Here is a 15977-nt window from a genome sequence, read left to right as displayed (position 1 = left end):
TGTGTGGGATTTTTTTACGGGGAGGTGGGAAAGCAATGTAGGCATCTTTTTTTTCCTATTCATATCCTAATAAATTCTACATTTGATTCTAGCCCAGACTGTTCTTAATCCAGACTATTATAGCTCTAGATGTTTACATTGAAGAAGCCCTAGATACTTCTCCAATGAGTAATCGCATTATATGTCCTATTCTAACTTGGGCGATTTCTCCCAACAACTGATCTTCTTCTAGATTTTCTTGTATCAGTGAATGGAATTGCTATCCAGCTTCATCCTCCACAAAATCTAGTCTTTCACCAAATTCTTCTGATTGCCCATTAATCTCTTTCTTCCATCTCCTTTACCTTCTTTACCACCATCACTTCAGTCTAAGATACTGTCATCTCACACCTAACTTCTCCCTGTACCTTTCTTGCTCCTCTTCATAAGTCAGCCAAATTGGATAAATTTTCAATGAATAATTGATTGTCATACTGTATTTAAAACTCTATAGTAGTTTTGCCTTAGTGACTTGTGCCCCATTTTGTTTTACATATATTCTCTCTTTAGCTATGACTGGCTCCTTGCTTCTCTTTCTTGATTTTGAATGTGCCCTTTCCCTTAATGCTTTTGAACCTTAGTACTTGCTATGCCTAGGCTGTAACATTTCTCTTACTTTTCACATCTCATCTTAAATAGTCTCTCTTTTAGGTCTTTGCTGACCCTCTGAGCTAAATCAAGTCTCTTATTACAAAAACTCATGACTCACCCCTTTCCATATTTCTAACAGCATTTATCTCTGTTTGCAGTTATATATTTGCATTGTTATTGGAAACTTTCTGATTTCCCAAGTAAAATATAAGTTCTATGAGGGTTGAAAATTTCAGTGTTTGCAAAGGCCTAGAACAGTCTTAACAACAGATGAGAAGTAATAAATGACTGATTGAAATATAGAAACTAGGCAGTTAAAATACAGAGTGTTTAATTGTTAAGTGAGGTGCAGATGGAGTCACAGTGTTGGCATATTAAACATTGTTTTTGGGGAGTACTTTAGTATTTAGTATTGTAGTATTGTAACATTTGTTTGATTGGCTTCTGATTTTAGTTTTTCTATTAAAAATAAAGATAAGTAGTAGTTTGAATTAGTACAGATTAAGAGCTTCTGGAAGTTGATTGTACTTGAATGCACATCAGAGTAAAAATTTTCCCCTTTTTTCACATCTGTACAGGATTTGAAGTTTACCATTCAAAAACATATAGCTGATTACATACTTCTTGATGCTTACCATATGGAATGTGTTTCCCGTATGTTAGTTGCCTGAGGCATAACAATTTAAAAATACTACCAAAACTTATAAAGATAAGGAATCATAGATTTAATGGCAGGTTTCTCAGCTTTTATAAAAATTAAAAAGAAATCAAGAAGATTAATATAAAATTGGAATGAAGCTTATACCTTCTTTTTGGTATTTGGACCTTAAGTTGATGTATGACTGTTGTTGGCAGATTGAATGGTTATTGTGAAAACTCTTAAGACTTTAGTTTTTTCTTAAAAGTTGGTTTAGTACTGTTGTTTACATTTTAAAATTAGTGCTTTCAATAAGATTTTGGTTACCATCTCTGCTGAATTCTCCCTAGGAGTGCACAACTTCAAAAATAAAGTGGCACATTCAGCAGAAAAAAGAGGTGGTCTGAGCATTTATGCATTAAATATGCATGTTAATTAGGAAAAAAATTAGAAAAATATGAAAACAGATGTTACATAAATTATTGCAGTCCCAGGGCAGCAGTAACTTATACACTGACAATAATTTTTATATTTGTATATCTATTTCTAGATTTCTCAATATTTATGCAATTCCGTAGAGAATAACTAGAAAAAGAACTGGTATATCCTTTCAATAAGACTATGGAAAACATTTTTTCTGCCTATGGGTTGCTGAAGAAGTCTGGTTTCATGCAGTCTTACTGTACAGATGAACAATTTGTGTTACCAGTTTTACATTGTAGTCTTTTTTCTCCTTTTTGATTTCTTTGATGGTTATTCTGATGAGATATTTTATTGGATATATTCTATTGGATCAAGAAAGTAAATTATGATCCAAGCACTTCAGTGTAAGAAATGTAAAATTGACCGGAGTGTGAAGTGTGTATTTAGAACAAATTATAACTTCTCAGGACTCTGATTATATTGTCAGTTGTTTTCTTGGTTACTGTCCCACATCATGAAGAAATACCCATCATTCTCTGAATGCTATTGACACTGTAGAATGACTATATATATTAATGGTTAAATAAATATATGTTTGTCAAATGCACGTATCTTGGAATAGTTGAAAGATATATGAATGTCTTTCATTCTAAAGAGCCATCCATAGAATAAAAATGGTCTGTATTTTTACAAGGGAAAGATGAGAAATAGAACTTGGTTTATTTTAGCAGTGTAATAATTTTTAGCTCAACCATACAGAAGAAGCATGTGGCTATATTACTGTCCAAGGAGGTGTTGACCGTGTTTAAGTATGTTTCACATGTATATTGTATAGTTTGAAAATGAGTTGTTGGTAACTTCTCAGGTAAGATTGAAAAATAAAATAAGAAAATGCTACACCAGAATGTAATAACTCATTTTCTTTATAAACAATGAAAACATGAATTGTATTCAATATTAGAGCATAAAAATTTCTATTAATCTATCTAGAGATCATTGCCACATTCATTCCCATTCTTTAGAAATCATACCTTGTTATTTGGTTTTAATAGTCTATGATGCTAAAATGTGTTTTAAGTAATTTCTTTTGAATCTCACTATGTTTCAGTTATATCTATTTATAATGTTTTCCAGTTTGTGCTTTTTATGTTTCACATTATATTACCTAATTACTTTTGTCCTTTTGTACATATGGTGAGCCACCAATAAGTTCAAATAGATTATAGGGAGTAAACTAATATAGGATGAAATCTGGAGGAAAGTGGTGGTAATGTTTAGTAGTTTATTATATTAAGAGATTTTTAAAAATTAGATAGCTGTTTAAGATCAGTTTTCATTCTTGCAGATTTCATACAGGTTATATCTATGTCAGATATTATTGGAAGAATATTACTAAAGATGATATTTTTCTTTATGCAAAAAGGCTATGGAAATTAATTTTTAATTCACAAATAATATTTACTTGTTATACTGGTACATCAGTATTCTAATTTTACATTTTATTAATACTGTGGAATCCTTTTCAGTGGAATTGTTTTCAGCATTTGTTTTCAAACGTCAAATTTCCATTTTTTAATTTTATGTAATTTCAATACTTGGTATTATTTTACTGTGTATTAGAATAGTATGTTCATTATCTGAACACTTTTATGTCATTTCAGTGAAATGAAGTTTAACATGTGATTTGTTTTATATTGAGGTGTTTTGATTTAAAAATTTTTGTGTTATAATGCCATTTATTGTAAGTATAATGAAATGATTTCCTTTCTTTCAAGAGTTAAAACAGGTGATAGAAAAAATGATTAATGGGTAGGCTAACAATTATTCTTTAAAAGCCTAAAATAATATGTTATAAATTTTTTTCAGCTTTTCTTTCTCACTATTTGCTTTGGTTTAGGATTTCTTCTGGGATAGAATGTTTGAAGCTATTTCATTTATTTTTCTAGGTATTTGCTTTTTTGCCAGCATCTCAGTTGAGGGAAATCTCAGCTGATCTCTATTTCTTCATTCTTCTTTGCTTCTCATTTGCCAGTCAAGACTTGTATTTTGTACTGAGTCTGAACTCATCTTTGACCTGTTATAAGAGCATGCATTTTCAAGTGTCAGTTAGATTTGTGGATCAATAAAGTTCTCTTGAAAGGTAAGCATATATTTATTCAAAATTTGAATACCATCAATACCTGTCTAAGTCTGTTTGGGGTGCTCTAACAAAAATACCATAGACTTGGTGACTTACAGACACCAGAAATTTATTTCTCACAGTTCTGGTGACTGGGAAGTCCAAGGTAAAGGTTCCAGTGCTTGGGTCATAGACCACCATCCTCTTTATGTGCTTTTACATGGTGGAAAGAATAAGAAAGTTCTCTGTGGTCTCCTCTTATAAGGGCCCTAATCCCATTCATGAAGGCTCCACCCTCATGACCTTATCACCTCCTGAAGGCCTCACTTGAATACCATTACATTGGGATTTAAAATTTCAGCATATGAATTTTGAAGGGACAAAGACATTTATCTGTAACAATATCCTTATTATAGTAATGTGTTCTATAGATTCCTGTAAAAAAGTGTGTGTGTGTGTGTGTGTGTGTGTGTGAGAGAGAAAGAGAGAGAGAGAGAGAGTTTATACATATTGCCATGTTTAGATTGTAGACTTCTTCAAGGAATGATGTTATTCCCTAACAGTTACTCCCTAACAGGAACCTAAGAGTTCCCAGATCAGTTTCTTTCCACTTCTTATATCTAGTCACTGGTTTCCAATCTTTTCCTAATTGTTTTCCTTCTCTTTTAACCAAGCCTTAAGAGGAGACTTAGAAATGTTTTCCTGCTGGGAGACTTTTAGCAGTTTCCATATAGAATGCTTTTTATATCTGTATCTGTCTATGTCCCTTTGGCACCCCACCCCACCCTGTTCACTAAATTTATTAAAGGAATAGCAGAAGTAGAACTATTGAATTTGGAGTTGAAGATATCTCAGATAGGAGACGTTCACATTTTTTTTTTTAAACCACAACCCATTGTAAGAAATGAATGTTATATTTATGAGCCATTTTCCACAGGTATAAATGTACCAATGAAACAAACAGAAGTTGAAATAGTTTTAACCTTAACTAACTGGAATGTGTGCTATGCTCTATTCTATTCTAACTTTTGTATATTTCATTTAATACATGCTCCTTCCTGTAACTGATTTATTTCCCTATCTCATAATGGATTGCCTTTGCAGTTTTAAAAACCATACTTTAGATCGCTTAAATGTTAATTACTAATTCAGGATGTAAATAGAATCAGACAGTTTGTTTTCTGTCTCAGTCAAGCTGCCATTTCTCTTGTCTTCTCCATGCTTTTCATCTCTTTCTGTATTCACTACAAGCTATCAAATGGTGTGGTCAAAGAGCTGAGTAACTGCTGGGAAACACCAGAACACTTAACTTGGTACTTCTATAGTGAGAACACAGGTCAGGTACAAATGGTCAAATCTCAAGATTTGCAAAGGGGCTAAATCTTTGACAGAATCATCCCTTTATAGTAAAGTGTATATTTCTTTATCCTTGTCTTGCTTGTTCTGTCAATGTAAATTTTATGTGAAGGATGATGCCCTCAAGCCATTCCTCATTTAAAACATTTTTAACTTGTTTTAAGTCCTGTATATCAGTTGAGAATAACTTAGATCCTTTCCCAAAGTGGCCTCTTCTACTACTCATTCCTATCATATTTAACATTTTTATTCTTTAGAAAATTGCAAGCATTTTTTTTCTGATTATAAAAGTTGTGGTATATATAGAAGTTTGGTATATATAGAAAAGTAAAAGAATGATAAAATTTATCCCTAATGAAATGTGCAAAAGGAATTCTAAAAGGAAAGTTCATGATAGTGATAAATGCTTACAGTAAGAAACAAGAAAGAGCTCAAATAAAAAAAAACCTAGCTGTATACCTAAAGGAACCAGAAAAAGTAGAACCAACTAAGCATAAAATTAGAAGAAAGGAACAACAAAGAGCAAAAATAAATGAAATAGTGACTAAAATGACAAGAGAAAATATCAGTGAAACTAAGAGCTATTTTTTCTTTCTTTTTAATTTAAAAAATTTATTCAGAGAGAGTACACAAGTGCAAGTGAGTGGGGGGAGGGCAGAAGTAGAGAAGCCCCAAACAGACTTACTTTTGAGTGTGGAACCTGAGGCAAGGCTTGATCCCACTACTCAAGAGATCACCTGAGTCGAAATGAAGAGTTGGATGCCCAACCAGCTGAGCCACCCAGGCTCTCCAAGAACTTTTTTTTTTAATACAAAATAGACAAAACATTATCTAGATGTACAAAAACAAGAGGACTCAAAAAAATGAAATTAGAAACTATGGAGATTTTAGAACTGACATCACAGAAATACAAAGATCATAAGAGACTACCGTGAACAATTATACACCAACAAATTAGGCAACCCAGAAGAAATTCCTGGAAACATACAACTTATGAAGACTGAATCATGTGAAATAGAAAATTTGAACAGACCAGTCACTAGGAGGAAGATTGAATTAGTATTCGGAAACCTCCCAAGAACATCTCGGCTCATTCTATGGTTTGGCTGTTCTGGACATTGCTGCTATGAACTTTGGGGTGAATGTGCCCCTTTTCACTATATTTGTATCTTTGGGGTAAATATCTAGTAGTGCAGTTGCTGGGTCGTAAGGCAGCTCTATTTTTAACATCTCGAGGAACCTCCATACTGTTTTCCAGAGTGGCTGTTCCTGCTTCCAGGCACCTGTTGTGATGAGCACTGGGTGTTACACACAACTAATGAATCATTGAACATTACATTGAAAACTAACGATGTACTATACAGTGGCTAACTGAACATAAAAAAACAAACAAACAAACAACCAATTTAGTTTTTCTTCCAAGAAAGAAAAGTCCAGGACCGGATGGCTTAACAGGTGAATTTTACCAAACGTTTAAAGCAGAAGTATTGCCAGTACTTTTCACACTCCTCCAAAAAACAGAAGAGGAGGCGATACAGTTGACCCTTAAACAATGTGGGTTTGAACTGGTGTGAATCCACTTATATATGTTGGAGTTATTGTTGCAGTGAGGAATTACGGTGAATGAGGTAATGTTCCCTATATATAAAGAGCCAATCTCCCCATTTTTATTTCGCCTAGTACTGGAAATTATGGTGAGAGCAATCAGGCAAGAAAAGAAATAAAAGACGTTCACACTGGAAAGGAAGATGTAAAACTGTATTTGCAGAGGTATTATATGTAAAAACCTTAAAGACCTCAGAGAAAATGGTTAGAACTAATAAATAAACTCAGTAAAACTGCAGGATACAAAGTCAATATACAGGAATGTGTCATATTTCTGTAAACTAACAATGAACTTTCTGAAAACTAAATTAAGAGAACAGCCCCATTTACAATTGCATCAAAAAGAATAAAATGTCTAGGAATAAATCAGTACACTGAAAATTATGACATTGATGAAAGAAATTGAAGAAGGTAGGAATAAATGGATAGATACTCTGTGCTCATGGCTTGGAGGAATTAATATGTTAAAATATCCATACTATTCAGAGTAGTATATGAATAAGATCTAATGTATAACATGGTAACTGTAGTTGATATCACTGTATTATAGAAGTGAAATTTACCAAGAAATTAGAAATTTAATGTTCTCACTAAAAAAAAAGTATGTTGTACAGTGATGGATGTGTTGATTTCATTAATCCAGTTAATCAGTTTATCAGTTAATCATTTTACAGTATATATGTACATAAAATCCTGATGTATGCTTTGTATATTTTATATTACATTATATTGAGGTCAGTTATACCTAATACAGCTGAACAAAATTTAAAAATATAAAAAACAAAAAAAAATTCCTACTCCTGTACTATGGAGAGGTACTGATCTAACATTTAAAAAATACCACCTTTTTAAAAAAAATGGTACTTAGGGGTGGTTAGGTAGCTCAGTCATTGGTTCATATCAGGATCCCAGGATCCCCCGCATTGGGTTCCCTGCTTGGCAGGAGGGATGCTTCTCCCTTTCTTACTCCCCCTGCTTGTGTTCCTTCTCTCTCTTCTCTGATACGCTTTCTGTCAATTAAATAAATAAATAAAAATCTTTAAAAAAAAATGTTACTTGAACTTAACAGAGGAAATAACAAAACTAAAATAAAACTTAAATAAGTGAACTTTAGATAAATAACATAGATACTCATTCCTAAGAGCCTTCCAAAATAGCATTCTTCTCTTAAGGAAGACTATGAAAATATTAAGTATTTTCATAATAAGAAAATAGGGAAAAGTTCATCTAAAAGCAGAATATCTTTTTATTTTAAAGTCACTTTTTTAAAAAAATTATTTCTTGAGGTGAAATTCACATAACTTAAAATTGAGTAAACAGTACCATTTAGCCCATTCATAGTGGTGCACAACCTCCACTTCTCTGTAGTTCCACACATTTCTATCACTCCAAAGTAAAACACCTTACCCTTTTAACAGTTTCTCCTCCTTCTGCCCTTTCCCCAGTCCCTGGTACGTGTCAACCTGCATTCTGTATTTGAATGTGTCATACGAATGGAATCCTATAGTGTGTGACCTTTAAGTCTGGCCTCTTTCACTTGGTGTACTATTTTCAAGGTTCATCTGTGTTGTAGTGTGGAGTACTTCATTACTTTTCATATTCAAATAATACTGCATTGTGTATATGTATATATATATATACATATATATGTGTTTATATATATAAACACATTTGGTTTGCTTCTACCTTTTGGGTATTGTGAATAATGCTTCTATGAATTCATATTTATATATATTTCTTTGAATACCTGTTTTCAGTTTCTTTACATATATACCAGGAGTGAAATTTCTGTGTCATATTATAATTCTATATGTTTTTGAGGGACCACTTAATTTTTTACCATAGCAGCCTCGGCATTTGATATTCCCACAGGCAGTGCATGTGGGTTCTGTTTTTTCCACATCTTGTCAGCACTTGTTATTTTCTCTTTTTTTCAATAATCAGAATGATCATTATGATCTTAAGATCATTGTGAATGCCTTTGAGCCAAGTAACATTGTAGAGAAGTAATTATATCCAATATTTCTTGTGTAGCAATTATACATCAATTCAGAATATCACTTAATTGTTTTAAACCTTCCAGCTTTAACCAACACATGGACATTGTTTTCCAGAATAAAAGAGTTCTTACTTTTCTTGATTTTCTCAAAATCATTACTGTATTTTATTTCATATTTCTACCATGGTATTGTGTGTGTGTGTGTGTGTGTGTGTGTGTGTGTGTAGTTCTTTGTTTTTAGCCACAGTTTTAAGATGCCATGCTTTATGTTTAATTCTCATAGGAGAACTATGTCTCTATTACTATGGATAGCACACCACAATTGTACTTCCAGTTTCCTACATCATAAAATAACATTATTGTAAGGTTATCTATGTTCTCTGAAGAAATATCTCACTTATCCTGGACTTTCTATTTTAGTATGAACTAGTGAGCCAGAGTTTCCTTGGCCTTTTGCTGAAGTGTCAGTCTCAGATTTCTTGTCATATTACTGGATTAAGTCTGGTGGTATTGCTTGGATCTCATTGTCATCTTTATTCTTAGGTTCCTTTAAATAAATTTTTAAAAGATTAATTGGTGAAAGTTGTATTTTCTGAGCTATACATATTAGAATTTTTTTCTTTTTTTTATGTTTTTCTTTTATTCTCACAGTTGATCATTTAGTTGGGTATATATTTCTAGATTTAAAATAATTTCTCTCAAAACTCTGAAGATTTTGCTCAGTTTTCTGCCATCCCTATTCCTTCTAAGAAATTTGAAACTGGTCTCACTTACTGAAAAATGTTCTAGGTGATATCACAGTGAAAACAAAATAGAAATTCTTAACTTCATTAAGCTTCAGTTTTAAGGTAGCAAAGTCCACAAGAAGCAAGCTAAATACATTAAATACCTAGTAGGGTAGATGATTGTGCTATGAAGCCAAGTGAAATAGGGAGTGGAGGATAGAGAGTTCAGGGTATAGGGAAAGGGATGGAAATTTTAAGTAGGGTTGTCAAAGAAAGTCTCTCAGAAAAGGTAACATTTTACTAAAACCTGACAGAGATGAGGAGTAAGCATCTTAAGCAGAGGGAACAAGAGGTGCAAAGGCCCTGATATTAGAATATTGCTTATGTGTTCAGGAAAAATGTATGTTCATTGTGGCTGCAGCAAAGTGATGGGACAGTAGTAGGGATTAAATTATAGACATGACTGGGAATCTAAGTGTTTTAAGACATGTATTTAGTTTTTATTTTGAATAATATGGAGAGCCATTGGTGAGTATCAGCTGGTTTATAGTTTAAAAGAATTACAGTTAATTTAAAATCAGTTAAAATTTATTTTAAGAGAGCAAGGGCAGGAACAGAGCGATCATACAGAAGGTTAGAGATGAGAGATGATTGTGGTTTAAACAGGATTTGCTGATGGATTAGATTTGAATTACATAAGAGAGCGAGAAAGAGGAGTGGAGAATGACTCTAGTAATGTTTTGGTCTGAATAATAGAAGGTCGAGTTTCATTTGATGAAGAAGGGGAAGATTATGCAAGATGTACATTAAAGGGAGAAGGCTAAGAATTTGGTTTTGAACATGGCTGAATTTGAGGCGTTTATTAGATACCAAGTGGAAAGGTCAAGGAAACACATACACTAGTCCAGAGTTAAGGTAAGAGATCTGGTATAAAGGAGATAAGCCATGGAAATTGTCAGTTGTAGATGGTATTTTTAAAGGGGGTAATATTGATGTAATCCAGTAAATACAGCTGGAGGCAATTGAAGATCCTGACTTTGGAGCATTTCTAAGTAACAGGGTTAAGGAAAGTAGAATTAGTAGAGAAGGCCAGGGGCAGAAAACTCAGTGAGGTAAGAGGAAAACATATTTGGCTTTCAGAAAATCTGAAAGCTATTGAAGCTAAATGGTGTAAATATTTCAAGGCAGGGGACTGATCATCTGTGACATGGTGCTGAAAGGTGAAGTTATGGATGAGTTGTGATTTGACTGTTGGATTTAGCAATGAGAGGTCATTAGTGACTTTGAGAAGAGTAGTTTTACTAAAGGACAAAATTTGATTGGAGTGGGTTTAAGGGAGAGTAGAAGGAGATACATGGCAGCTTAACAGGGAAGTTGAAGTTAAGAAATTTTTTTTTTTTTTAAGTAGAGGAGAAGTAGCATACATCAATCAGTATTGAGATTTCCTCAGTGAAGAGGAATATCTGATGATACAAGAAAATGGAGAATGGCTGAAGCAATATGTAAAAGTAGAGAGGTTGGGCTTAGATAAGAGCATAGTTGGTCTGTCCTTAATAATAGAAAGGAAGGCAGAGATACATGTACAGATCCATGTTTAAAAATCTTCAGTCAAGCTTTGTACTGCTTTCAGGGTATGTGGCATAGAAGAGGCATCATGATGACTAGTTGCTTCACACTTCTTTGCGATTATTTTATTCTGTTAATTCACCCTTTTCGTGCTTTTTGTGTTAGCACTGTAGATGAGTGGTGGGTTCCATTTTAGGAATTTTGTGTTAAAAATTTTTTGTTGTTAATGGAATTAAGACCCATTACAAGCATTTATTAAAGACCTCTTGAAGTTTTTGAAATGATATTTGTGTAAATATTTCTATAATATGTCCTAGAGAACCATCAAGCTACATTAAGATCAGAAAGCTGAGCCATTGACTCCTGTCTCATACTAGCCTTAGGGAGTTTATGGTTCATATGCACTTATCAGGAAAGTGATAAATTGCTTCATGTCCTAGATTGTTGGAACCAAGGGTGAAACTATGAATGTAAAAATCCATGAATGCCAAGGGTCTGCTATTTTCCTTATGACTCATATTTCTCCCAGTCCCTGCAGTTTAGGAGTACAGTCGATGAATATGGGATACAGTGATAGCATTATTTTAGTGTTTTCTTTCTAGTATAGCATGACTACTGGGATCACGAATGTGTTTCTCAGTTGCATAATGCTTTTCTTCCTACCCATTCCTTTCAAGTTCCAGCTCTCTATAGTGATGAAACTTCACTTCTGGCTGGATTCACTGCTCATGATGTCTTGTGACATGATTTAAGCATCTTGTTCACTATGCTCAAATATTGTTGAGCTTAATTTAGTAAGGATAACAGGTAGGACAGGAGCAATTGTAAAAAATCAAACAAACAAACAAAAAAAACAGCTTCCTTGTGCTTATGGTTCCCCATAGCATGTGGGTGCTGCAGACCCTACCTTTTTCTAAAACCTGGCACTGGGTTCCTAGATCACTGGGCTGGCAAACATTTTGAGTAATATCACTTATATATTCATAAGACTACTTGTGCAGTTAGGACACACCTACTGAGAGTCAGGTTATTTGGTATACTGTCTGTTAGTGTACTTAGTACGCTGTCTTTGGGAGCACCTACTATTATGGATGTAATAGAAATAAGATGACTTGTGCTTTTTTTTTTTTTAAAGAATTTATTTATTCATTTGACAGAGATCACAAATAGGCAGAGAGGCAGGCAGAGAGATAGGAAGGGAAGCAGGTTCCTTTCTGAGCAGAGAGCCCGACGTGGGGCTTGATCCCAGGACCCTGAGATCATGACCTGAGCTGAAGGCAGGGGCTTTAACCCACTGAGCCACCCAGCCACCCTGATGACTTATGCTTCTTGAAACTATTTTGATTCCCTCTAAATGCAGGTTCTAGCTTATTGCCTTACCTTTGAGGCAAGAATAAAAGTTCTCTCATTTTCTCTTGGTGTGTACCCACATCACATCTTTGGCTAATATGTGAAATATATCTCTTAGTTTGTAATGAGGCTGCCAGTACTTCATGGGTTGACTCTGAGAAGATACTTCAAGGAAATCTTTTCATGGATGAATAGTTTATGTATCATAGACCAGTCCTTCATCATATTCTTGGCTGATTCCCTGTTATATAACTTTATCATTTAACATCATTTAATGTGTCTCCTTCCCTGGGCTTCATATATACATTTGTCCAGTGGGTTGCCATTTTGTCACCTGGGACTTGGTTTCTGTGATTAGGTTACTGTTGTAAACCATTTGCAGTGACTTTCCCTTTATAAGCACAAACTTTTATGCAAAAATCCCAGCTATCTCGGGGGCGCCTGGGTGGCTCAGTGGGTTAAAAATCCCAGCTATCTCCTTTTGACACACTTGTGTTCCTATGTAAGCTAATATTGATATCTGTCCTCAAACCTCTAATTCTATCCTAATAGTTTTTCTAAGTTAAATAAGCTGAACCATGATCTCTATGTGGTTTTATGCTAGTGGCATATTTTGAGTAATGCATAAAGATTGTTCTTAAATACTATTCATTGAATTAAAAAACTTTAAGTGGGGAAGATCTTTGGAAACATTAGGGAGGTGAAAGGGTAATTCTCTGTTAATAGGCTCTAAGATGTCATCAGCTTTGAGAGTAGAACCAATCTGAATTCATCTATTTATTTGATCAACAGTTACTTATTAACTGTTTACTCTGTGGCAGGTAGTCTGCTAACTCTTAAATAGATATATAATTTTAAGATGTTTTTCTTTTTAAATTGGATGATGTAAGGAAAATCAATTTTCTTTTTTTTAGTTTGCTAAGTTTATTATGAATTTTTTAGGTTTTTGATATACATGTGCTGTACATAACTCTCACTTTTCAATAATGGAGAAACAGCCAACTCTAGATAAAACTGAAGTTTGGAAAATACAGAATCTGCTTCACATTCTCTTCCTCTTACTTTTATGGACAGTGAAATTGACCAATAATTTCAACTCTACCTTGCAGTTCTGCTAGTCCTTTGTGGTAGCTGGTAGACATGAAAGAAGCATCATGAATTGAAAGGGAGAAGTTATATGAACATATAATCAGACAAATAGAAAATGGATCCTTTATAATTGAGAGGTGACTATATTTCTACTTTACATAGAAATTTGACGTTTTTACTCTAGGTATTCCCATTTAGGCATACTTTGAGGTTTGTAAACAGCTGACTTATTTAAAGAAAAGAAATCTTTAATTTATCATTATTGGACCATTTTGAAACTAACATTTTATTTATTGTTGAGACAAAATAAAGTTTTGGTTATTAGAAATATGTGTTCAGAATTTTTTAAGTGACATGAACTAATTTTGCCTCAACTTAAGAGTTACTTAATTTTTTCAGTATGTAGTGAAATATTGGCTGGATATTTAGAAATCCTAAATTACTTGGAATGTATTTGAAACCTCTCTTCTTATGTACTTCTGTTCAAAATGTTACTTATTTTTGGATCATTTATAGTATAGGCTTGAAGTTTGGAGTTTTACATTTTCAGCCTTATAAAGACTTATAAATATATTTATGTTAGTTCTATTGGAACTTAGTAATTTTATCCACATAATTGTCATTCAGCTGTAGCTGTCTGGAATAAAATTTCTTGAAATAGGTAGCCATTTTCCACATGAAATAGCCATTCTGATAGCATGTATTTTAATTTTTATAAGTAGCACAGAGCAATTGGAGTATTTATGTAGCTAAGGGAGATTATCAGTTCAAGTTCAACTGTATGTTGTTGGACATTATGAAACTGAAGATATTTTATAATTTTTAAAAAATACTTTCATTATTTTTATAAAATACATGTGCTTTTGTTATATCTTATGTGTTCATCTAATTTCCTATTGTAGTTACCGATTAAAAGTGAATTGTGTACCAGTGGGGTTCTAAAACCTTGACATTATTTTAATCTGATAACAAATGGGTTTAAGTTCATGTTCTTTTGGTTGTTGGCAACAAATCTAAACCTGTATTTTTTGGATTTATGAGGATAAGTCCTGCTTTGGCAATCTTGTAGATCCTCCAGAGAATAGTTAAACAGTGATTAATCATTGTTTCTTCACTGAGTGTGCAGAAAAGAATGGAAAAGCTGCATTTCACACTTCTGAAGCAATTAATCCCCATGATCTTAGCCAGGTTTGTCTTGTAGATAAGTCGGGATACAAAACGGTACCTAATTTATCAATGTATGCATGCCATAAAGTATAAAACACACAATTTATTTCATATCATTTATAGTCAAATGTAAAAAAAGAGTGACTTTGCCATATCCAAGAGTGTTTCCTACATTACCTTCATATAAACTAAGTACCAGAGATTACAATGGGATTCCTGTTTATTGTGCACATCTGGTGCAGTCACTATGCATTTTCTCATTCACTTGCTGGCATTTTTAGTGATTGTGGCATAAATCACCTTGCTAATCAGAAACATAAGTGACGGGAAGTCATCTCCTTTTTTTGAACAATGGGAAAAAACATATGGCTTCTCAGACAGGACTTGGCTGTTATACTATTTATGTGGCATTATATTCTGTATTTAGAATTTCATATTAATTGCAGTGGTTTGATTGAAGGCATTGAATACTCAGGGTTTGTGGTCAAAGTATTTGTTTTGTACCATTTCCATAACAAATAAACAGAATAAGGTAAAATTAAATGCATTGTATTAATTTTTTTTTTAACATAAAAACTACTTTGGGAAGAGTTTTTAAGATTAAGATGAGGTAAAGAATATGTATACTTTAAAATGTGTGGATGTTTCTATAAGCACATAGATACAGTAATTTTAAGTTATAAGTTAATTTTTAATTATACCTATTTGAAAACACTGCATGGATTAGAGTAAAAATTACTGTACTCTAAGCGCTAAACTGTAATGACAGTAGTTTGCTTTTCTAGTAGTGGTATTTCAAGATGTGTTACATTTTTAATGAATTATTGGTTATTAGAACCACTTTTGCATATACCCCAAGTGAAAGTAGAAGATGAAAATACTTTCTAAAATGTGAGAAATTTGTATGTGCAGACTTCAGAGACAGCCCTTATCACTAATTTGATGCTATTTGTTACAGAATGCTTGCTGTAAATTTGAAGGTATTTTTTCTTTTTCCTCAATAGTCACTTCATTCTCAGAAGGTAGTACATATAATGACCTTTCATGTTTACTTGGCTTTATAATACTTAACTTCTTATCACTTACAGTTTTCCATTTTCTTACTGTTGGGTAGCAAGGAAAGATTTATTTTGAATGTGTAAATTTCAAATGAAAATTTATTTGTTGAGAATCTTAGGTCTTTAACAGTTTGTTTTCTATATTATATGTGACAATAAATTAGTGAGGCAATTTTTTTAACAAATATATCAGAGCCTATTTATTCGAGTGTGTGTTTATTTCCTTTGAAGTAGTCCCCTTGGGAAGATGTAT

General features: G+C 33.1%; 1 protein-coding gene across 4 annotated transcripts in view; it reads left to right on the top strand.

Annotated features, from left to right (window-relative positions):
• The window catches only part of TBC1D5 (TBC1 domain family member 5), a 554967-nt gene that overhangs the window by 147792 nt on the left and 391198 nt on the right, over positions 1-15977 (top strand). Inside the window, exon 3 of one of the 4 annotated variants that reach the window (XM_004773529.3) lies at positions 3637-3830. The exons of the other annotated variants lie outside the window; for them this stretch is intronic. The gene's annotated coding sequence lies outside the window, so the exon portion shown is untranslated. The remainder of the gene's footprint in view (positions 1-3636; positions 3831-15977) is intronic. 4 annotated transcript variants of the gene reach the window in all.

The sequence above is a fragment of the Mustela putorius genome, unplaced genomic scaffold, assembly GCF_011764305.1.
Source record: "Mustela putorius furo isolate JIRA1106 unplaced genomic scaffold, ASM1176430v1.1 tig00003834_pilon_pilon_pilon, whole genome shotgun sequence".
Lineage (NCBI taxonomy): Eukaryota > Metazoa > Chordata > Mammalia > Carnivora > Mustelidae > Mustela > Mustela putorius.
The sequence above is the reverse complement of the archived record's forward strand: the minus strand, read 5'-3'. Positions and strand labels throughout refer to the sequence as shown.